Source organism: Prinia subflava (assembly GCF_021018805.1).
Source record: "Prinia subflava isolate CZ2003 ecotype Zambia chromosome W unlocalized genomic scaffold, Cam_Psub_1.2 scaffold_33_NEW, whole genome shotgun sequence".
NCBI classification, from domain to species: domain Eukaryota; kingdom Metazoa; phylum Chordata; class Aves; order Passeriformes; family Cisticolidae; genus Prinia; species Prinia subflava.
Window position 1 is genome coordinate 3,392,039 of NW_026960610.1, and position 24,978 is coordinate 3,417,016.

Genomic DNA, 24,978 nt, shown 5'->3' on the forward strand with positions numbered 1-24,978 from the left:
ATTACCTCAGGGAACAGCAACCCCAAGGACAGTCTCAGGGAACAGCAAGCCTGAGAGGGAGAGAGAGTCTTGAAAACCTTATTACCTCGGGGAACAGCAACCCCGAGGAGAATCTCAGGGAACAGCAACCCTGAGATTCTTTCTTTTTTTTTTTTTTTTTTTCCCCTCTTTACACAGTTGTCGTGGGTTACAATGTAAGATGTGCCCAAAGTATGTATGGTATCCCCATCTTAATGAGCTGTTAAAACTAGATGGGGCAGTGTTTTCCTTGCCCCCTCCCTCTGGACTATCTTCTGTTAATGGGCCATCAAGGCTCTACCTATGACTCATTGGTAACTCCCTCCAGGAGCTATCTCTGTTTAATGGGCAATCAAGGACCCACTGCATGACTCATAGAATATCAGCCCATTGTGAGATGCTCTGCCCAGGAGGAGGAGACAAGCATTCCCACCTGGATATAATCTGGGATTTGGGACAGCACAGGAGGCCTTACCCACTTGATTCCCAGAGGACAAGAGTTACCAGACCTTTCTACAGAATCACTGTTTCAACAAGACCGCTTCATCTGGACTGCTACCACCACCCTAACTAACAGGGTGCCAGGTTGTATTCTGACTGTCACTGGTTTTTGTGCTATTGCTTTTATTTTATTTTCTTTTACTTTTTTTTCTTCTCTCTCTCTTATTAAATTGTATTTCTGACTTGGAGTCTCTCACTGGTTTTGCTTTCAAACCAAGAAACCAAGACAATAGTAAGCATAAGGTATTATGGCTTTATCCAAAGTCTGCTGGACTTGATGGAGCTCATTTTGTTGGCTTGAATGGATTTTGGAGCAGACCTGGTGGCAGAGTATGGCAATATCTTTATAGAGGCTTCTCATCTACTGTCTAGAAAAAGGAATATTATTAACATACCAGCCCAGCACACAGCCCCCAAGAACTGTCAATATTCACTGTGTTACCTAATTTAAAATTACCCTGTTTTCTTGCTGAACATTCTTTAGGAGCATCAAATCTGTCCACTGGATAGGCTTCCAATCTCTGGCTCATTTTATAGACCATCTTTAAACCACAATTGCCTCTGAAGTACATCACACACAAAGGTAAAAACAGTAGCTTCCAAACATTATCAAAAACCATCTTTATGATGAATGTGCCCCAAATCAGAAGTCCCCGTGGTTGCAATAAGGATGTTTGCTGCTGGTGATTTTTGTCACAGGGCAAGGCACAGCCTAACAAGCTGGGGGTGGTGGGGTTGCACAGTCAGGGTGGTGTCCTGGCCTCTCCCCTGATAAATCCAGCTGATAAAGCCACCATAGCTTTGGTGAGACAGGGGAACAAAAAATGCCCATATGCCCTTCTATTTCAGCTGATGAATTTCACATGAATGAGCTGGGACATTTTTGCTAGCGAGGCCCTGACCCAGTTGTCACTGCTGCCCCACTGGAGGGCTGCTATGGAGGTGATTCCCTCAGTGGGACAAGCTCATGGCTCCTGTGCCACCCAAGTCCCACAGATGGATGTGTTTCACTGTTTGACAGTGATTTTCCAGACCCTTAAGTGCTACCTTTGGAAACACTTAGCCTCTTGCATGTCATAGAGGGGCTCGAGTGTGTCCAGAGAAGGGCACAGAGCTGTGGAAAGGTCTGGAGCACAAGTCTGATGAGGAGCAGCTGAGGGAGCTGGGGGGGCTCAGCCTGGAGAAAAGGAGGCTCAGAGGGGACCTTGTCACTCTCTATAACTCCATGAAAGGAGGGTGTAGCCAGGTGTGGCTCGGTCACTTCTACCAAGTAACAAGCAACAGGACACAAAGAAATGACCTCAAGTTGTGCCACAGGAGCCTTAGATTGGATTAGGAAAAAAATATTCACTGAAAGGGTTGTCAAGCACTGGCACAGGCTGCCCAGGCAAGTGGTGGAGTTGCCATCCCTGGAGGTGTATAAAAAACATGTGGCTGTGGCACTTGGGGACATGGGTGAGTGGTGGGCTTGGCAGAGCTGGGTTAACGGCTGGAGTTGATAATTTTAGAGATCTTTCCCAACCTAAACAATTCTATGATTCTGTACTGGTATCACACAAAACTGAGTCAACAAGAGGCCCCCTGAGCTCAGGTCCCCACCCCCACACAAAAAGCAGAGGAGTACATGCAGGTCTGATTCATGTATATATTGCCGTAGTACTCAATATACACTCAGAAATCTTAAAGCAGATTGTGACTTGGCATCTCTAACTACATGATTTTGATACACAGATACTCAAATTGCTTTTGCAAAATGACTGAAAACCTGTTCTTTTCATGTTTCCTCAATACAAATATGACTGCATTTTGCTTTAGAATTACTGCCCTGAAACCTTCATTGGGTAAATGAATTTGGTACCAAAGTTAAATCTTTGTAAATAAAACAAGCAGACAAGCAGACCAACCTGCATGTTTTTTTCTTTTCTTTTTCTTTTTTTTTTTTTTTTTGAGTTTGCATGCTTAATATAGAACTACCAGGTTTAAAATCTCACTGAACATTCTATGTGAATTAATCAGATTCTAGAGTAATGTGGGAAGGAAAATAATAAAAAGTACAGCTTTTCATTTAAACATATGCAGCTCTTTTCATGCAGGGTTTTCATTTAGGATTTTTTCTGGTGTTTTTTTTTTTATTATTTACACTTTGCATTAAAGAACATAGCCAGTGTAAACATAGTCTGTGACACTTATAAAACAGTGTAAATTTTGTAAATTTCTGGGAGGAAGTTGAAATGCATATATTTGTAATGGAGGTAAAACTGCTTTCTTTCTCAGTACACCTATGTTTGGAACTTAACTTCACAAAAGAACAAGTTATAGTTCTATACTGTCATAAATTAATATCTTTTCTAGATTTTCATTTTGAGTGTTAGTGTCAAATGCATAATAATATTAGAAAAATGAGAGAAACGTATTATTTAGAACCTAATGAAAAACTTACAGACAATGACTGGTGAAGGAGGGCACAGAATAAAGAACTGGGGAAAGAAACAATAGAAAAATACTGACCTCTATGAATTATTGCACATTTGAGATCATTTTCATGGCCTTTGGGCCAATTCTGGATACTTTTAAGTCTTAGGTCAGTGTTTGTTTCTATTTGACTGTAGGGTACAATTTAGGAACTACTGCAAAATGTCAAGGATTTACTGAACTTGTTTGCTGATGAAACCAAAGGCAGCTGAGTGCCGAGTGCTAACTTTTATTCATGCAGTCAAAGAGCACAATGCTAAAGACATACTGAAGCACAGGCAAGGTTGCCTGCCTTAAAAATATTTTTGGGAACTTGCTCCAGCAGATCTTACTGAGACAAAACTCTCATGTCTGTTGTGTTTTCATTAGAGCCATGCCAAAACCTGCAAAATTGGCTTTTTGCCTTCATTATTTAGAGTTTTTTCCTTTAATATGGTTGTCTCCATAGCCTGACTCTGCAACCCTTAACCAGCTGAGTGTGGAAATCTCCATGAAACACACTGGTACTTGCTGAGGAGCAACACCTGATGCTGAGCACCTGTGTAACAATTCTCATCCACCAGCAGCAGGAATGCCACTTGTGAGAGCTAAATGACAAGATCCTATTTGACTGATGGGATCACACACAAGTGTGAAATGCAAGATCTTGCCAGTTGCTTAAAAATATCACTTTTCACTAGTTGCACAGATAGCAGAAATATTCCTGCTTCTGCCATATTTAAAAGGTACATAAATTGGCAGGTTGATAAACAAGAGAGAAAACTGTTTCAGGTGATTATCACTGCAACAGAAGTCAGACTTCTAGTAAACCTGAATAATTTAGCACCTAATCTCTGAATATTGCTGTAGTACTTCTTTTCTATTGCTGATGTTCTCACAAAAAAGGTAATTTCAAATTGTAACTACTGGTTTTGGGAAAAAAATGCTACATAAAATTATTTTACTACAAATCATACATCTTAAGAAATTTCAGATTAATGAACTGGCCAATAGACAGATAAATTTATCCTTAAACTGTTAGGAAAAAGTAATTAAAATCTGCAAAAATGGTGCAATAATCTATAGTTGACAGAAAAATTGTTTAAAATCCTCCTAAACATCTTCCAGTATTCTTGTAAGTTGTTTAATAAAACCACATTGCTAACCATTGACTAGGAATACAACATGACTCAATAATAAAATGAAGAGATGCTGATGGGAGAAGGTGATTTATTTTGTAGTAACTGTTACTATGCACTTTATTGATAAATCTTCATCTGCATTGTCTCTGCTGGGCATCTTCTAAGAAGTATTTGCAAGACAATGTTACCAGGAAGGTTTTGTTCTCCTTCATTTTCAAGATGATTCACCCCTTGTGGTCTGTGCAGGAGATAATAATTTTTGTAGCATGATTAGAATTTCAAACTGTACTGGAGTCTATATGAAAAACCCCAAAACTTCTGTGTATTCCAAATACTGTTACTTAAATATGTATGAGTGTTGGAGATTGTATACAGTGACCTTTTATCCATCTCAGATTGTAAACCTACAGTGAAGCGATGGGATGCATTTTTTCTCTCCTCCATCCTTTTTAAAGAAGCAATAAAAGTGTACATTAAAAGACAGGAAGGACATTACCAAGTTGTGGGATTGCATTTTATGGAAATGGTTTGCTCTTGTTCACCCCTGGAAAATGTATGGTTTATCCCAAGTCTGTACCCTCCCTGCAGTATCATGTATCTGTAACCTCATTGGCTGGAGAATGTTACCGCGCCCACTTTGAACCTCTGTGTTAAGGGTGCAGTCTGAGAGGGCTCTTTCCTCTTTTGCCCTGGTGGTCTCTAGAGACTGCTCTCTCCCCATCCCTCTCCCCTTCTCCCCCTCCCCCCTTCCCTTCCCCTCTCCCTCAGTGAATAAACCCTCACCTCATCAGCACCCCACTGGCATCTGAGTCTCTTTGCCTACCAGCACGGGAACACCCACGACCCTAGGACCTGGGGGGCTCCCGAGGAACCCTCCCCGGGAACCCCCCCAAAATTTTAACTACAACACCAAGTTACAAAAGAATGCCCCCTTTGTCAATAATTTGTAAATGTAAACAAAAAAGTTCAAGTAGAAAAGCAAACAAGTGTGCTGCTGCTTTGAATAGGTTTTCTCACCCCATGTGGGTAGGGCAAAGTTCTTTACAGATGCCTCTTCATGGCAGCCATGAAGCATCTCCAAAGAGCCCTGATGTTCACTACCAGATATTACTGGTGAAGCTGAGCTCTTTGGCTGATAAAAGTAGCAAGGGGTTGTTCATGTGGAACTCCTGGGGGTCCTTGACTGCATTGAGAGATAGTTGTCCATTGAGGAGTGTCAGGGGGATGTTACAGTACGTGTGGTGGTTGCTGATGGAGGCCATGGGCAGCGTGGCTGCAGACACGTCATACTCGTAGCCTCTGCAGTAGTGCCTCATGTGCACAAAGTCTGCCAGATGGTAATTGCTTAAATCTGCCCGTGACTCCACCAGCATGGCAGAAGTGCCTGACAGCAAGAGAGGGCACAGTCTGGAGGTCTCCAAAGAGTCCTTGTTCTGCAGAATCCAGGACCTGATGCCGAGACACCACCTCCTTTTTCTTCCCTGGCATTTCAAAGACTAGGCGCTTCCAAAACTTAGAATTCAGTTTGCTGCTTTTTGGTCCTTTCCACTGATCACTCAGAGAAGTTTATTGGTGTGCTTTAATGATTCCACTTCATGATAATTCACCTTCCCTTTTAATTCAGTACACTCAATCAAAATAACTTTGATTTCTCCACTGACTAGCATGTTATGGAGTCTGTTTTCCATTTCAAAAATAGTCCATCCTCTCCTGAGAACATGGTCAGGAGTTAACACGATAATGAGTCTTCTGCTTTGCTCAACACATCTTGTGAGATCTTCAATGTAGGCTACAAATTATAGAAAGAGAGAAAGAGTAAAGAATAAAGAAGTCTATTGTATTAAAACATCAGACTTGCAATCAAGTATAACAAAATCCTGCATTTTACTGATCCACACCATTTAAAACAATGGGCATTTCAATATACTCCAACAAAAATAGGATTGTGTATCACAAAATATTTCAATTTATGGAGTACACAGAAAACTCCTTAATAACACCCTCCATCCTTTGCTATTTTTCCCTGTTCATTGCAGCAGAATGACATTTACATAATACCCTTGCTGTGTAGGTGCATTAGAGAACAAAAAACGCACAGTTCACTTAGTGGAAAAAAATATAGGTCAAGATCAATGTAATGTTTGTGTAAATTCTAACATTAACATTGGTTGTGATTAATGCTGCATTGAGGGAAGCACGCTCTGGGAAGCGGTTCCTATGTTACAGATGCAAAGACATGAGGGTACTGCAGGTTGTATGAACCATAACTTGCAAAAGCTCAAAAAGAAATGAACCCTCATCACATGCAGAATTTGTGCTATTGCATAGAAGCATCATGGTAGCTTCTTCTTTAGGTATTGACCACAAAAGCATAAGAACATTCTTTGTGGCCCAGTGGTCTGTTTTAATATCACAAATCTATGCTTCTATGTACCCCAAGATATTAACAGAGACTTCACAAGTGACAGGAACAAATGGAAAATTTAAACATATTGGAAGTATTTATTTTTTGAGACATCAGTGACAAAGAAAATAGTAGAATTATTGTATTCATGCATGCCAAGGAGTTGCAAACAATCAGTATAAGCAGAAATGCCAGCCCCATCAGCAGCTCCATGATGCCAGTTTATTGAATTTCAAAATATTTGTGAAGTTGAACTTTGATCCCTGAGGTTCACTTATCCCAGGGATGGTAGGGAAGAGAAGCCAAATACACTGGTATGACATGGAACAGGATGGGAAAGAGATCTACTTACAGACCTGATCCAAAACCCATTCAGATGAAGACTTCATTCAACAAACTTCAATGGGTTTTGGGTCAAGACCAGAAAAATTAAATCCCTTCAACAAAACCACCAAGGGCAAAAAATGTTCATTGGTTGCACAGCATTACAACTGCAAGCTTCGAGAAAGGATATCTTTGTGTTTTTAAACTACATGAACCTCCTGACCATGCTACTGGGAATGTGCTGCCTGACAACAGAGGAGAAGCACGTGTTAGAAATGAAGACTTGGACACAAGAGCTGCACAGAACAGATCTTTACTCAGCCCAGGGCAGGACCTCTCACACATCTGCCCTCTAGCAGGAATAATAATTACAAATAACATCATTAATCAACATCTGTTACTGCAAGACTCATTTTATAGTCCCAGGCACCATATCACAGCATGCTTATTCACACTACTTCTAGTAAAGTAAATAGCTACAAAATAGGCCAATAGGAACATTCTAAAATAGCTTATTTTCATGAGACTGAAGGCATAGTTAGCTGTTGTAGTGTGGATTTGGGGGCGTCTATGGGGGGGGTCCCCGGGGGGCCCCCCAGGCCCTATGTTCACTGGCATTTGCATGCAGACAGGCAAGGAGACTTCAGACGGCTGGTGAGGTGCTGATTAGATGAGGATTTATTTAGAGTCTGACCCCGGGAAGGCAGCATGGTTTCTGAGGGAGAGGGGGGAAAGGGGGGAGGAGGGTGAGAGAGGGAAGGGGAGAGGGGCAGAGCCTGCAGAGGCCTCCGGAGCAAGAGAGCGAGCCCCCTCCCTCTGCACCCTTAACAGGGAGATTCAAAGTGGGCGCAGATTGATTCTCAGGCCAATGGGATTACAGATACATGATACTGCAGGGGAGGTTACAGACTTGGGACAAACCGTACATTTTGGAGGGGTGAGACAGAGCATACCATTTAAATAAAATGCAGTTCCACAGTTAGTATCAAATCTGCCTTTACCAATGTTTTATTTCACCACTTAGCAGCAAGAATTCCTTTCACAAATGGAAAAAAGAGGCAACTTGAAACATCCCAGACACACAAAGATTTAAGACATACACATACATTACAAATGTCTATGCAACAATCCTGACTTTTAGTTAATGGTTTATGACTTTTTAATCATGCAGCATTTACAGTTGTTTTTTTTTTTCCTTGAAATACTTTATGAGGACACCCCCCCCCCCCCCCCGTTCTGTGTAAAATAGTTACTCATTAATGAAAAAAATCTACATTAAAATCCATGGAAGAGGCAGTGGAGCGGGGAGAGAATCAGCAACAATGAGAAAATGATAAGCAGAACTGGTGAAACAAAACTTAAGGAAAGGTAGAAATGTTCCATACAATGGAAAGACATTATCCCAATGTATCAACAGCTCAGACTCTTCATTTTCTTCCATTCTTTCTTCTCCCAAAAAGAAAGAATTTAGGTGGGAAGCTTCATCGTTAGAGGTTGAATCTGCAAGATACAGTAAATAAGAAACTATCACGCATCTTTCCTGAGACATATTCATCCCTCCTCCAAACAACTCAGAACACTGCTATGCACAAGACAGTTCTCTGTAGGACACAATACTGGGCAGTACCATATGTCCAGGGTAGTCTGAGCACTCCGTCGGTGTGCTCACAGAGAGCCAACGGGCTCTGTCGCCGCTGGCCCAGACACAGCGACAGAGTGGTAGGGGGTCAGTCTGCAAGCTCGCAAGCAGTACTGACTCCCGTGGGTTCTTTGCCTGGCAGAGGCTTATGCGAGCGATGGAGATTCGACGGGCAGTGGAAAGAAAGGAGGAAACAATTTCAGACGAACAGAGGGTTTATTGCAAACACCTCCTCAGCCCGAAACTGCTCGGGGGGAGAGGGGTGCGGGGGGTTTTTGTCCAAAGGATTCGGAGGGGGAACAAAGGGGGTGGCCAGCCACTGCCAGCCAACTGGGGCAGGTTGCCAGGGGATACAGGTGTAATAGAACATCGCTTGGACTAATCAGGGGAAAAATAGGAGGGATTTACAAAGGCGGGAGAAATGACAGGCAGCTAACCGTGTGCCGCATGACAGGTGCCGGAGTCATGTGAGTTAAACAAAGGAACAATCGAGGGGTGGGGTACAGGGAACCCAACAAGTACAAAAGTATAGAAAGCCTAACCGATTAAATTAACACACTGCCACATCTCCCCATTTTCTTTTTACTAAAAGAACAGAAGTGAGGGGGGTCCGGCAGATGCTCAGAGTCCAGGTAACATTTGGCGAATCGAGGTTGTTGAGCTGGCCACTAATCGTCTGCGAGGCTTTCACCGTCACTCTCTTCTTCAAGCTCCTTTTCAAGCTCCTTCAACTCGTCTTCAGGAGCCGTGGCCTTGGCGACCCGAGCAGCAGCCGGAGAGGGGGTAGATGTGGAACTTAAAACTAACTTAATTAACGATCTCCTGATTAGTCCGAAAGCAAGACAAACAATTAAAATAATAAACAAAATCAACAGACATGTTTTTAAAATGGACCCGGCCCATCCAGATAAACCCCAACCTTTAAAAATGTTGCTCATCCAATCACCTGTCTCTCTTTTGATGTCACTGATCATATTTTGCATCTGTACAATGAGTTTTCGAGTGCTCTCAGCCCGAGTCGACAGATTAAAACAACATAGACCCTCAAACTCCTCATACGTGTGATCGTGGAGAAGTATGATGTAGTCTATGGCTGCCAGATTTTGGAGGGAAGCTTGCCTCATTATTTCCTCGTCCTGCAGGAGGTTGAATAGGGTTTTGGAGGTTAAATTTGCTTGTTTCGCCACCCAACATTTTAAATGTCCCAATTCCCCCACGGCCTTAGCAAAGGAGACCCATGGGGCAAAATTTGTGATTGCGACCTCTTTAGTTTTGTTCCAATGAATAATTTCTGAATCGCAATCCGGGTCTAATTTTCTAAGGTCTCTTTTGGAAACTGCCAATCCATGTGCACCACTTTGTTTCTTTTGTTTTTCTTTCCAATCCGTGATTTGCATCTTGTTGGGTGTGAACAGCCCTACCTTTCCTAGGGTGCACGGACCTCCAGAAAGACGAGAGGGGATACCTGCCCAAGCTCGATCTCTGCAGATCAGAAAGACTCCCTTGGGTAACTTTTTGGGGTGGTTGTGAATTTGAGGGGGAAGAACTCCCTTGGCCAACTTCTTGCACCACGAGTGGGCTCTATCTAGCACTTTAGATTGAAAAGCGTGCTTGGTGCGGTTGTCTAAAGCGTCGGCCGAATTGGTAATACGAATGCAGGCGGGAGCTGTAGTTGCTCCGAGGAGCCGCAGCTCTTAGGGTTCCTCTTTCATATCTGGCAGGGAAAGCACAAAATTCTTCCAGCCAATAAAAGGATTAAATTGGGAGGTCTTACTGATGCAGTGGGCACAATGGAGAAGTCTTTCAGGCATTTCCCACTGTCTAAAGGGAATCCCCATGAGGCATATGGACATCGGGTCTGAGGCTGATGCTTGATTGAGACAGATGTGATCCTGTCCCATAGATTCTGCGAGCAGAGCCCACATGTTGGCTCGCGACTGTGGGACGGTCCAAGCTTGGGTGAATGTTAGCAGCTTGGTCAGAAAGAGCACGGTCGGGAGGCTTAGCATCTTGGGTCCGGGTCTGAAAAACAAAACTGGGGGGCCAAAAATTATTAATTTGGGTCACAGAAATAGGTAAAGGACAGGTCATGGTCCCATTCCCACAGGATGGGAAGACAGGGTCTGGAGGAGACTCGCCTTCGATGGCGGAATGCCGCTGAAGCCACCTGCGGGACGCTGTCGTCACGCTCCCTCTTCCTTTTAATGAATGGTTTTACCCATTTGGCAGGTATCCATTTGATCCCGGTAGGCGTGAGGACACAGGCGTACCCACGTCCCCATGTCACCAGGTCAAACGGACCCTCCACCTTCCCTGACTCAGGCGATCTCACCAGCACCGGGGGCTTGGGATCGAACTGCCACTCCTTGTTGCACCCAAAGTGTATGGTAATGGGCGGATTGGGATTTTCAAAGGAACAATTTAGAAAATTGATGACATAAAGGGCTCGGGCCAATCTGATTGCCAGCGGTTCTACCTTTAATATCTGTTGCTGTTGTTTAAGGACCCTCTTGATCTCTTGGTGGGTCCTCTCTACGATTGCTTGGCCTGTGGGGGAGTGGGGGATGCCTGTCTTGTGCTCCACTCCCCATTGCTGTAGGAAGCCAGCAAATTCCTTGGATTTGTACGCAGGGCCGTTGTCTGTTTTGATCCCCTTGGGGATGCCCATGAATGAGAAGGCCTGAACAAAGTGTTGGATAACATGTTGGGCCCTCTCACCTGCGTGCGCAGAGGCATAGACAGCGCCAGAGAAGGTATCGACGGAGACGTGAAAGTACTTCAGTCTCCCAAATGATGGAATGTGGGTGACATCTGTCTGCCAGAGTTCACAGCTCTCCAACCCGCAAGGGTTGACCCCGGCATGCAGGGTAGGCACAGCGTTGGACTGGCATGAAGGACACGAGCCAACAATCGCCTTAGCTTGTTGACGTGTGAGGTTAAAACGTCTAGCTAAGCTAGGCGCGTTCTGATGGAACAGCTGATGGCTGAGCTTGGCCTGCTCAAAAACGTCAGGCAATGGGGCTATCGCTACAGGGGCAGCAAGAGCGTCAGCCCTCCTGTTACCCTCAGCAATAAACCCAGGCAATTCCGTGTGCGACCTGGTATGCATCACATAAAACGGTTGCTCTCGGTGGGAGACAATTTTGACCAATTTTGAGAGCTGCTCCTACAGAGCTGTGTTGGACACCTCTTGTAAAATTGCCTGATCTGCTCTAGATACCACCCCCGCTACGTATGCGGAGTCGGTTACAATATTGAGAGGTCCAGAGAATCTCTCAAGTGCTCTGACGACAGCGGCCAACTCGGCTATTTGAGGTGAACCCTCAACTACTTTAATATCTGCCTCCCACTGCCGAGTTTCAGGGTCCTCCCAAGTCATCACTGACTTGTGAGAACTCCCGGACGCGTCAGTAAAAACTGTCATCGCATCGAGAGGTCTCCTGCTCTGGACACTCTTTAAAGCCAATTTAAATGTTACGTCCGAATTAAATAGTTTGTGGGCCGGCCGATGAATTGAAATTTGGCCCTTAAAGGAATCTAGAGCGAATTGAAGTGCTTCATTTTCCTGAAGCAGGTGTTCCAACATGGGTTTGGTCATTTGGCCTGTTGACAATCCAATTGGCATGTGAATACATTCAAAGTCGCACCCTGCCAAATCTTTCATCCGCGTTCTTGCTTTGCGGACCATAAGCCCTTGTGGCTGTGTCATTCTTTTGGGCCGATGGTGGCTGAGAAAGACCCACTCTATAATAAGAAGAGGGTCCTTTCTACCTTGGCCCTTGGTGTTGTGTGCTGATGTTTTTGCACCCGTGTCCCATTGAAAAATGATCCCATGTAGATGTGGCAGCTTACCCAGAATGATGAACCGAAAGGGAAGCTCGGGATCGCATCTGTGTGCCTGTCGCAATGTCATTGCCTGCTGGACCTTCTCCAACGCTGCTTTTGCCTCTGAGGTAAGCACCCTAGGAGAACTGAGCTCCCCTCCCCCTTTCAATAAATTGAAAAGAGGGGCTAGATCCTCGGTGGTCAGACCTAGCCAGGGCCTTACCCAATTCAAGGCACCGCAAAGCTGATGGGCGTCCGCAAGGGTACGGACATTTGTCCGAATTTCCAATTTTTGAGGCACAATGGTCCTCTTACCAATCTCTAGGCCCAGGTACTTCCAGGGTGGCATCGTTTGGATCTTATCTTTTTGCAGCTTGAACCCTGCAGCAACTAACGAATTGGTTACAAGGTCAAGCGCTCGCGTAAGTTCATCTTCGGTCGGGGCGCAAACGAGGATGTCATCCATATAGTGGTGGATGACAACCCCCTCCGTGGCTGCGCACACAGAGGACAGCAAGGAAGAGACGTACTGCTGACACATCACCGGGGAGGCTTTCAACCCTTGCGGGAGAACCCTCCAGTGGTACCTCTTCCTTGGGGCCGCTCGGTTGATGGAAGGAACCGAGAAGGCGAAACGCGGGGCATCGTCCGGGTGTAGAGGAATTTGGAAAAAGCAATCTTTTATGTCAATTACAGCCAGATTCCAATTTCGTGGCAGCATGGTTGGGGAAGGCATTCCAGGTTGGAGAGACCCCATATCTTCAATTACTTCGTTAATTTGGCGGAGGTCATGGAGGAGGCACCATCGTTTTTTGTCACTCTTTCGAATGACAAAAACGGGCGAGTTCCATGGAGAATTGGTCTCCACGATGTGATCTTTAGCTAATTGCTCCTCCACGAGCTCCTCAAGCGCCTGTAATTTCTCTTTTGTTAGCGGCCACTGCTCAACCCAGACTGGTTTATCTGTTGTCCAATTCAGTTTGAGGGTCGGGCGCTTCTCAGCAGCCGCTGCCTGAAAATTTTGCGAGGGGTCGGGAATTTCAATTGTGACCCCCCACTGAGCCATGAGGTCTCTTCCAAGCAGGGGTTCCTTGTAATCTAAAACAAAAGGACGGATGGCAGCCAATTGTCCTTTTGGCCCCGTAATTTTTACCACGTTTTTCGACTGTTTTGCGGATTGGATTCCTCCTACACCTTGGATCTGTCCGTCCACGTCCTCTAGGGGCCAGTGCGACGGCCATTCCGCGGTCGGAATGAGCGTCACATCTGCCTCTGTGTGAAAAAGCAGATCTTTAGCTATTGACTCATCTCCCACAGCGAGCGTACATCGCACTAAGGGCTTACGGGTGGAAATGTGATGTACAGCATTTACAGTAAAGGTAAGATGTTCTGGGTCACCATAAGGAATTGCTTGTGCGATGACCTGGCCCTCGGGTAAAAATGTGGGCGGATGAGTGCAGCGCAGCCAGAGAATGAGGGCCCTGGGGTTGTTGTGAAGTGTCCCCGGGACTACCTCAATCTCCTGCGGAGTGTATTTGCAATCACCGACGACGATGAACTTACCTTCGCCGGTCATTGGCCACTGATGTAACTTCTTTGGGTCTATGGTCACAAAATGGAAGTCCCTATCCATCAGGTACCATGGTCTGGTGAGATGCAACCTGTAGGGTTCAAAAAAGGAAGAGGTGGTGAGAATAGGTTTTGCTATATCATGTTCAGGTGTTCTTGAGTCTGGTGTAGAATGTCCATCCAATTGACCCCCTTTGGAGTTCCCTGCCCGGTCCACCCGATTGGGGTCGTCGCGCTGGGTGGACCCGCGCTCCCCTTTCAGATTTTTTGCTGTGCCTGGGAAGGCACCGGTGTTCCTGGAGATGTATTTTGAGTCCGCTGTAGTGAAGGTTTCTTAGGGCAGTTGGCAGTCCAGTGTCCTTCGTCCTTGCAGAAGAAGCAGCGACCATGGCGATTGCCGAAGGAGGGTCGCCGCCGAGGCGGACGATGTCGAGGCTGTTGGGATGATTCTGCAGCATGCACAGCCTTGGGCGGAAAGGTTGCCTGGGAGGGTGGTGGGTTCCTCCGGGCAAGGAAGGTCACCTTCATCTGGCACACCTGGAGCATTGACTGGAGAGTGCGGGGCGGATCTAGGGGAAGACTCAAAATTGCCTGTTTACACAGGTTGTTAGCATTAACGAAAACAAGCTCCCCTATAATACCTTCCCGTGCACTTTCTGTTTGAACTTGAACTTCCACTGCTCTGGTGAGCCGCTCTACAAAGGCAACAAATGATTCAGAAGGTCCCTGCCTAATGGTGGTATAGGGTGGTGATGGTGCGTCTGGCTGCAAACAAAAGAAAGCCTTGCAGGCTATATTTTTTATAATTGAAAGGACTGCTGAGGGTATTAGGGCTGCCTGGGACTCAGGGGAAACATAGGAACCTTCACCAGCAAGCAACTCAAGAGAGAGGGGATTGCCTTCTTCATCGATGGCTGGAAAGGGCAACTGAGGCATTGCTTCTCGCAGGGCCTGTTTAAATGCTGCATCCCAGAGCTTAAACTCTGTGCCATTCATCAGGCAAGAGAAAAGCTGCCGGAGGTCTGCTGGAACAACATGGACACCTGCGAGATCAGCAGTGAGGAGGCCACGGAAGTAGGGACTCTCCCTGCCGTATTCCTTGTGCGCCTTGCATAAATCCCGAATGATGCTTTGGGAAAAAGCATGCCAATTGGGTTTTGGTGTGTCACCACCACGTGTTCTGCGGTAGGTGACAGGCGCAGCAGAGAGAGTGACCTCCGGCTCACCCTCGCTCATTTCTTCTGGTTCCCAACCGTGGGAACCAGAAGAGAGGGCGTGGGAAAATTGCTGGCAAGATGGCGTCCTTCCGGGGCGGGGAGATGGAGTCGGCCCCGCCTCAGGGGCGTGTCGAGGGGCAGGGCGAGTGTGCGGGACCTTTGGGGAGGAGGGAGGGGTCCGGGGAGGGGCTATGGGAGGGGCGGAGGGAAGAGCTGAGGGAAGGAAGGGGTTGGAGGGAAGAAAGGGGTTCAGGGGATGGGGGAAGGGTGGCGGCCACGTGGAGGAGTGGACGCCATTAGGTGGGTCACTGCCGCCATTTTGTGGCCAGTGTGACGCATTTAAATTAAACTGAACTTTGGGTTTGTAATTCGGGGAAGCAGGGGGAAGGAAAGGTCCTCGGTCAGCTTGGCCGGAGCCTTCCGAGGGGTCCCCAGCAGTCTGTCCCAGGCTACTGGGGCTCGGGGGCCGGGAATTTTTTGGAGAGTCTGGGCGGACAACTCTCTGAGTCGCTGCTTTCCTCAAAATTCCCTTTCTCGGGGCAGAGGGGCTGGGATTGGGTTGAAGGGAAACCAGGGCTAGCTGGGGTTCCTGAGAGCTTTTCTGCACTCCCTTTTTCTTCGCTGCCGTCTTTAGTTGCAAAATTAAAAAGGCTAATTCCTGTGTGTTCTTTTCCCCGGCGTTACCTAATTGTAATAGTTTCTTTTCCGCCAGCTCCCAAAACCGGGAGCTGTGTACCATCGGCGGGGACGCCGTCGGGTAGTGCATGAAAAGCCATCGGACCAGCTTTTTTAAACAATCCTTAGAGAACTTAACTTTATTAGCTTCTAATAACGTAACACAACTGTAAAACACTCCTTTCTGGGAAGCAGACAGAGAAGTACCCATTCTGCCTGCGTAATTTCTGGAGCCAGCAAACGAAAGACGCAATGAAAAAAAACCCGCCGCCGCGCGCGTTTTAAAACCGCTGTTTCACGCGCCCGACCACCTCTGCAAAATGCCAGCGCATGCGGCGAAACCGAAACTGGCTGGCCGGCGAAAACCCGCGCCTGCCAGCAGCCGCGCCGTGCGAGCTCGCTCTTGCGCACAAAAATAAAAGCCTTAAATCAAACCGAAGGAACGGAAAACTGCCAGGGGGGGTGAGCCCAGGACAGGGGCCAAAAAACCCAAATCCTGGGGGCCGCGCGACCTCAGCAAGGGGGGTGCTGTCCCCCACAGGCTGCCAGAAAGGGAAACGCCGTTCCCACTGACCCGCCCCGCGGACTAGGGGGGTCTGCTTACTTACAAACCCCTGGCGTGGTGCTCCAAAGCTGCTCCAGAAGATCCACCGCCGGAGAAGGACCGTCTTCGGGACGCGACGGAGACGGCTGCCCTCCTCTTCCCCGGGGAGCGATCCCTCGCGGAGGGCGCTCAAACCCGGGCCGATGTGACGTCCAGGGATTATTTCAGGTGAGCTCAGCTCCTTGCTGAGACGCACCAATCCTGCCCGTGGGCTCCGTAAAGGCGCTGAAAGCCCCTTTCCAGTGCCGGACGGTGGGCGCCACACCTCCGTCGGTGTGCTCACAGAGAGCCAACGGGCTCTGTCGCCGCTGGCCCAGACACAGCGACAGAGTGGTAGGGGGTCAGTCTGCAAGCTCGCAAGCAGTACTGACTCCCGTGGGTTCTTTGCCTGGCAGAGGCTTATGCGAGCGATGGAGATTCGACGGGCAGTGGAAAGAAAGGAGGAAACAATTTCAGACGAACAGAGGGTTTATTGCAAACACCTCCTCAGCCCGAAACTGCTCGGGGGGAGAGGGGTGCGGGGGGTTTTTGTCCGAAGGATTCGGAGGGGGAACAAAGGGGGTGGCCGGCCACTGCCAGCCAACTGGGGCAGGTTGCCAGGGGATACAGGTGTAATAGAACATCGCTTGGACTAATCAGGGGAAAAATAGGAGGGATTTACAAAGGCAGGAGAAATGACAGGCAGCTAACCGTGTGCCGCATGACAGGTGCCGGAGTCATGTGAGTTAAACAAAGGAACAGTCGAGGGGTGGGGTACAGGGAACCCAACAAGTACAAAAGTATAGAAAGCCTAACCGATTAAATTAACACACTGCCACAGAGCACGGCCATTCATATCCAAATGCATTCACTTGAGAAAAAACACAAACTAACAAAACAAACAAAAAAATCACTCCACTTTCATCTCTTCAAATATCCAGCACCAATTATTTCAATAGCAACACCCCAGCAATAACCCTTTATACCATAACAATCTAAAAGTTATCAGCCTTTGCCTTGGGCAAACAGGGTGGAAAGAAGATGGGAGAAATTCCCTATTTTCTCCTCACATCTCTTTTGGATGCCCACCTTCCTTACTGGGTATTGCTACACGTTAGAGCTCTGTCCTCAGCTGACTAACGAACATCTTCACGAACGGTCATGAGGTGATCCCTCAAATTCCAAGATTGGAGCTGTTCACTAATAGATGTGGCCAATGAACAGGGGACTTGTTGATGCACTGAGGATAAAGTACACTGAGCTATAAGAAACTGGAACCACAAATTTCCAGCCATCTGGTCCGGAAGTACTTAGTACTCCCACTAACTCCAGCTTGGGACTACTACTGAAGGCAGGTAACAATTTTCCTGGAGCCTGTGGTTCCATTGGGTGCGCTCTACAATATGTTACATTTTCACAACTTGAACATTTCTGTGAAGAAAAGCATGGGAAGACAGATTCCTGTCTCCAGAAATTCCAGCTTTATTTTTCCCAGTGGTACCATTCTGACTGCATAAACCTCTGAGTTTCTAAATCATCTGTGCTCCCTTTCCCTCAGAATTGGAGACTTCCCAAAATACCCCAGGTTCAGTTGTCTGTCTCAAGTGTTCAGTCCATTAGAAGGTACTAAATCCAAGCAATCTATACTGCAATGTGAGATAGAGAAAGGGTTGCTTTTACCTTTCCATTGAGCTAAGAAATTATTGTCAGGCAATGGCTCTGTTTCATTTACAAGAAAAAAACTGAATAGGGACTTCAGGAATAATGTCACCAACTAGTATCAACCGCAAAGTTCCAGAGCAACATATTTCCATCAGATAAATATAACTTTGCTGTAACATCACTTTTGCTGCAGGAGGTGTCAACTTCAATGATATTTCATTGGAAAAAAATTGTCTTGATGAAATCAGTATGGAATTATTCACTTTTATGTCGCAGGGATTGTATTTTATCATAAATCAGAATATAAAAATAAGATGTCAGCATTAGATCGAACCCACTTGTTTTTACTGAAAAAATACATTTTAAATTTTGACCGTTTCCCCCTCCCTCCTTGTAACATCATTTTGCAATATGGTACAAAACTGTTCTCAAAATGTTAGCAATTCCCATAGGTTAAAAAAAAAATTACTTTGTGAGTGGTTCTATCAGTAACTTAGTTGCGTCACATTCAATGCAATGCCCAAGGAGGAACAGGCAGCAAGAAGTGTTATACCCAAACCTGTTGTAGTTTGTTCAAGTTTTATGGTTACTGGACTGTTCTTTATCCCCTTGTTTTGTCTGAGTTCATGGTTTTGTCACAAAAGTTATTTGCTCCCCCGGAGCTGTCAGTTATGCTGACCCTAACCCTTTTTCCTGAATGTTCCAAGTCAATCTTTTACTGGACCAATCTCTGTCAAAACCTGTTTCAGGGGTTCCCCTAATCCCCAGTGTACCATTTGTCCATATAATTTGTTTTCTTCTCACTGGTTTCCCATTAGTTCCCAAAGTCCTTGTTTACCTCCTGCATCTTCTCTCTATTGGTCAGAAGTTGTTACCTGCCCCTTGAATCCCCTCCATTTATAACCTGCTGTGCTCTGTGCTCAGGGTCTGTCTGTCACTGACTGTTCAGGAGAATAAACCTTCTGGATCACACACAGTGGACCTCCCTCTCAGTCCTTGCTCCCGACCTGATCTAGAGACCTCCGCGTTGTAGAGCAAAGCAGTCTAAGCCTCGCCTCCTGCTGCCTGCCCGGGAGACGTGTCCCACTCAAACCACTGTGCCGCGGTGGCTGAGCTAACTAAAGGACTCTGGCACACCAATACAAACCCAAACATTGTTTTTACATGGCTCCCTTGAGTAATGAAGACAGATCACCCGACAGCAAATATGTGCTCACCAAACACCATCTACATGTAATGATGCCGAATGTAGTTTGGAGCACTGAAGAAGACAATTCCAAGAGATGCATCCTGTTTTCAATTAAATCATCTGTAACTGCCTATAGAATCCTTAATGAGATACATTAACCACAGGCTGGAAGGAAACCTAATATGCAAGCAGACTAGGAGCAAGGAAATTAATGAACACTATGGGCACAAAATTGCCTACACAAAGAAATGACTGACTAACCAGATTCAGATGATTTGCGGAAGGAGTTGAGGGAGAAGGAAAAAACACTAGAAACCATATAAAATTCTACAGATATTTTTGGGAAACATGGCTTGCAGCACTATGAGAACCAAAGAGTATCTACCATCAAACCCATGCTGGTTGGTTCCTGGCACTCTGAAAATAACCAGCCTTTCTGTGTTTGGCAGTGTGACCATCACTTGAGAAGAGTAATTCACTCCTGGTTTCCTATCTGAATAGTTCCCAAACCCTGTGTATAATTACTTTATTATAACACCAATGATTTTGTGTCTTGCTTTTCCTATTTATTAAATATGTTTTGTTTCTCTTAGCTTGGACCAGAACAGTGGAAAGACAGAGCAATGGCCCCTTCCCAGAGAGAGCCCAATCCCAGGATGAGCTGAAGGACAGCTGATGAGTTCAAGATAAGGAAGCAAATAATGCAGATTAGTGCACTACAGGACAGCCAGTGCTTCCGTCTTGTGTTCATATTTATTCCTCTTTCAGCTGACATCCATGTGTATCCCCACTACCTTCACCCATGCCTGACATTAAAAATAAGATTCATACATAGAGCAGACAACCAGGGACTTCTGAAAGGAGTTTGTGGAGCTGGATACTGTATTCCTGTTCCAAATAAATGGTATCCTATACCTAACTGTAATGGTTTTAAATTCATAACCAGGCAGAAACACCAAAATATGTAGAGGTTTCACATTCGCTGAATGCTGCTTGTTAAATTTAATGTAGTGGTCTAAATATCTTCTTATTGTGAAAATAAGATTAGGAGAAAAAGGTAAAACAGGCTCAACTTAAAGATAAAAATAGATTTATTAACACAGACCAAAAGAAAGAGGGAAAGAAAAAAATTTAAATGAAAGCTTTCAAAGCCCTCCTCCCCCCAATGGTTTACTTTCTCACATAGAATATAAAGAGACAAAACTTGTAATTGTCAGTCAGTTTCACCCTTCTATCGAGATTTCTCCCGATAACTCCAAGGGTCCAGCCAGCGGAGTAATGGCTTAATAAAATAGCGAGACGGCTTCCCAGGATATGCTTTGTAAAATAAAAGTTTTAATAACAGCAAAAATAATAAACGTTACAAAATGAAAAGAGATAAGCCGAGCACAGTGTACCAAGCACAGCTACACAGGCTAAGGCACTTCCAAAAAGCCTCGTGTACCCTTATGCAGGCCCTTTAGTACTCGATGGTCTAGGTGGGCTTATTTGGCTCTTTGCCCAATGAGATGGACACTAGACTTTGAGGTGCACTTCCAAAGCCCTATCACTGTGTCTGTGCTGGGACTGAGCCAATTACAGCGAGCAGGCTATAGAAAATTCTAGCTTAACTTCCTTATATGGAAACACCTGCTCGGGTACAGAAATGCATGACTACACCCTTCAAAAAATAATCTTTCATAAGTTCTTTTAGGAAAGGAGTCTCTCTTAGAAACTTCTATGGAATTTCTCCACAACATAAAAGTTGTCTTGTGGATCTCATCTCTCACAAAGACAGCCACCCAGAAACCTGCCTTTGTGAGGTCCTTCTCAACAGTAGCTTTCCCAACACTGCATATGGGCCATATCTGCTTATTAGGGGTACTTTTTAAGGATGCCTCTTCTAGTATAAAACAAAGATTCTCTTCTATTCTCAGAATCATCTTCATCTCAAAAACTAAAAATCCCCTTTTCCTTAGGAGCAAAGAGCTTCATATCACTTTTAACTAGAGCTTTACATCCCCCCCAAGAGCATTCATATGTTACAGGGAAAATAGTCCATTATCCATAGTTTACTAGAGACATCCAGACAAATTAGGCCACTCCTTCTCCTTTGTTCCAAATAGTCTTTTCACTCACTCTTCACCAACTTCAGTTTCCTGCTATGTCTCTTTATAGTTCAATCACTTTGTCTGTTCTCACTCGTGAGAAGGGCCAGTGCTCCGAGAGTTTATTTGCTGGCAAGAAAGAGTTAAAACTTGCCCAGGCCTGTGGTGGTCATGAGGTCTTGCTGGGCGGCAGCTGCAAAGATCTCAAAACCATGCCAGTAGAGGAGGCTGGTGGATGCTTTCTTTTCCACCCCTCAATTTGATCCAAGATAGCTCAGCTTGGGGCTGCCATCAGAGTCTGCAAGCTGCTACCGGGCCTGGCCATGGCCTGGCCCCCTCTGCCGCGGCCTCCAGCATGCGGCCAGCTCTGCCGAGCCAGAGCCTCCCCTCTCCCCCGTCGGCAGCCGGGGAGAAGAAGGGCACAGCCAGCCGGGCCGCTCCCCACAGCAGCAGCTCCCAGAGACTCAGCTGGGCTCGGCTGCCCAAGGCCGAGGGGGCCTAAGCCAGGCCCTGCTGCTGCCCACGATGTTACCTGGTGGCTCACCGGGAGAAAAGAGAGGGAGGGCTCAAACAAAGCCTCAGTTTTATATGGGTATTACCAAAAGTCACATGCTGTTTTCTCAGTGGTCAAACTGTTATGAACAAATTTCCCGGCTGGGAGGGGCTGTGCCATCCCTGTCCTAGCCCCCATAGCGAGACAGCTCCATCCCCCCAGAGAAAAATGCTGAGCACCCATTAGCATATTAAAAGAGTCCCAAGCACTCAAAATGCAACCCCCCCCCCAATTTGTGCCTTTTAGAAAAATGGGGGGTTTTCCTTTTTGCAGAGAACCGCATAGCTGGGGTGATGCTGCTGTCCCCAGAAAGCTGCTGACCCCCTCCTGGCTAGGCTAGAGGTACCACTCCCACACCCCAGCAAGTTTAAAGACAAAGGAAAGCTGCCCGATGGCATTCTACTACCTCATTAAAATGTGAAAAGGAGCGGCTCCTGCCTAGATTGCCCGGTCATTGTTCGCTGTAACTACCTTTTCAGCAGGGATACCCTCTGCCCGACCAGGACAAATGCATATGCATTTGTATATGCAAATAAAACCAACCCTGTGAATCCTGGGAGGGTTTTTAAGAGAAACTGCACCCCAAGATGAGAAGCAAGATGCAAAAGAGGAGAATTAGAGGGTACCCTGGCCGAGCAAGGAGTGGACACACCCCCTGGCCTGGTTTGAAGATTCACCATGACCTATGAGAAGTCTGAATGGAATGGGAGCCGGCCAGCTGAAGTGACTGAGACAACGGGAAACTCTCAAGGCTTTTCCCTCAGGATAAAGAGCTGACTCTGCACTCTAGTGACAGACCCCTCACTGCTCTGCCCTGCAACCGAATTTCTTAGAGATCATGGGCACAATGTGCTGTGGAATGAGATTTGAGCTATCCCAAACTGGGCCTCAGATTTGAGCCTGCTAGACCTCAGATTTTGGCCTGTGTTGAAGTAGATAAGCTTTGTGGTGCAGTTAGAAATTAGGTTAAGGTGTGGGCATAGACTGTATAGGGCAATTAGAGTCAATATACAGTAGCCGCCTTAAACTGAAATAGTTTACATACTTGTTCACGCTGAATGCCAATAAGAATGCACCTGCAACTGTAAATTATTTTGCACTGTATAAAACCAGCCATTTCGAGAATAAAGAGGAGAACATACGTTTTCACCACATTGGTTCGACCGTACGTTGCTTTTGTTCCAACCCCATATAGAGACCTGGTTTCATTCTAGCCCCCTGGAACCGGGACACCTCTGCTACTTTTTTTTTTTTTTTGCTTTAATGCATATTTTATTTGATTTTATTACTCTTGAATGTGGATTTTATTTTGAATTTTTAATTTTTCTTATAAATATGAATTTCGCTTTGATGCGGTGAAACACTCTGCCGCTTGGGTTTGCTCAGTGTGCAAAATTCGGACTGAATATTCGAATGGCCCACGAGCAGCGCTGAGCTTACAGAGCTGGGGTTGGAAGGCGTGGTTCGTCTGCTCCACGCGGAGGGGAACAGCGACACACAGTGGAAGGAAGAGGTAAGCCGCTGGAGTGCGTGAAAAAAAAGAATTACAAGTATGGAGAAAGATCTTCACTCAGTAGTGCAGCTCTTAGCAACAATTGCCTCTAAAACGGGTGAAAAGATAAAAGAAACTGATATAGAACAGTTAACCCTATGGGCTCAAAAAAAGAGGAAAGTTAAACCAGCCATTGCTTCTTTTTAATGAAGCAGAATGGAAGGAAATTGGTGAATTATTATGTGACTCTGTCGTTTCGCAAGGAAAAGAAGCAGAATGGAAGGAAATTGGTGAATTATTATGTGACTCTGTCGTTTCGCAAGGAAAAGAAGCAAAACTTGCTTCAGAGTTAGGCATGATTTGGAAAAAAGTGATAAATACCTTGCAAACGTCCACTGCAGAATGAAGAGCAGCACAGGCCGCCATCCAAGCTCTGGAAGGAGCAGCTCCCCCTCCCTCTGGTTCAGGGGTGTCTCTTTCCGAGCCAAAAGAGCTGAGAAAACCATCTAAAGTGGCAAGATTTTTTGTTATAAATTCCACGCATCCCATAAAAGGGAATGCAGCTCTGGTGTGCTCCTCTTTGTGTGAGGTAATAGATACAGCAAACGGCCATGTGGGCCGATCACAGGCAGTGCTCTCACCAGCTCCCGGAGAGAATGAGAGCAAACAGGAAACGCCCCAGTCGCCAAGCTCAGGGGGTGTGGTGAAAGATGAGGAGGCAGGCGGGGCCATAGGCGTGGCCGAAGGCGGAGCGAGGGGGGTGCAAGTGACTCAGCAAGGAGGCGGAGTTCCGGGCGGAAGGGGACCTGACGTCACCAGTGCATGTGACCAACAAAAACATGGCGGCCTCCAGTGCGACTTCCGGAAACTTGGACCCGGTCCCTTCTGACCCTCCTGCGCCCCCGCAGCCGGCACCAGCGTAGCCCGTCACCCACCCACAGGCATCCCAGTGCCCCCTGCCAGAATCTGACTCAGAAGGAGAGGTTTCTGAGCCCGACAGTCGTTGCACACCCAGGCCACCAGAAAAATGCAGCAGTCAGATGAATTACAACAAATAATAACTAAACTCGCAGAGCTTCCTAATTGTCAGAGCCAACTAGAGCAACGAACAATTGAAGCATCCAGGATTTCTCCACAAAAAATGCACAATTTGCCAGCTTTTCCTTCTCTGCAATCTAAGCAGGCGCTGCCGCCTGCTGCCCAGCAGATGGCGCTGCCTGCCACCCAAACAGACCCAATTCAAAAGCACTGGGCTGGTGTTCTAAAAGATGCAATTCCATTGCCTGCCCAGTCTTAATACAGCAAAATCAAGCTAAATGGCAACCACATGAGTGGAAAGTTTTACAGTCTGCCAAACAAACTGTAATAAATAATGGAATTAGATCCTTGGCAGCTAAGAACATCATACAATATATTTTTATAGCCAATCTCCTTTGCACAGCAGACTGTTCTAGCATTGCAACCTTGCTATTGGCGCCCTCGCAATTTCTTATTTTTGAAAGAGAATGGAGACCTTTAGCTACCGAAGAGGCAAATAAGCACCAAACAGTAGGACACCCATTTTATGGTATCCAGCCAGATATGTTGATGGGACAGGGTCCTTATTCTACTACCAATGTGCAACTATCATTTCAAATTGAAATCCAT

At 46.1% G+C, this 24,978-nt stretch overlaps 1 pseudogene; it reads right to left on the reverse strand.

Annotated features, from left to right (window-relative positions):
• Positions 1-5,209: 5,209 nt before the first annotated feature.
• The window catches only part of LOC134565080 (X-linked interleukin-1 receptor accessory protein-like 2), a 56,556-nt pseudogene continuing 36,787 nt past the window's right edge, over positions 5,210-24,978 (reverse strand).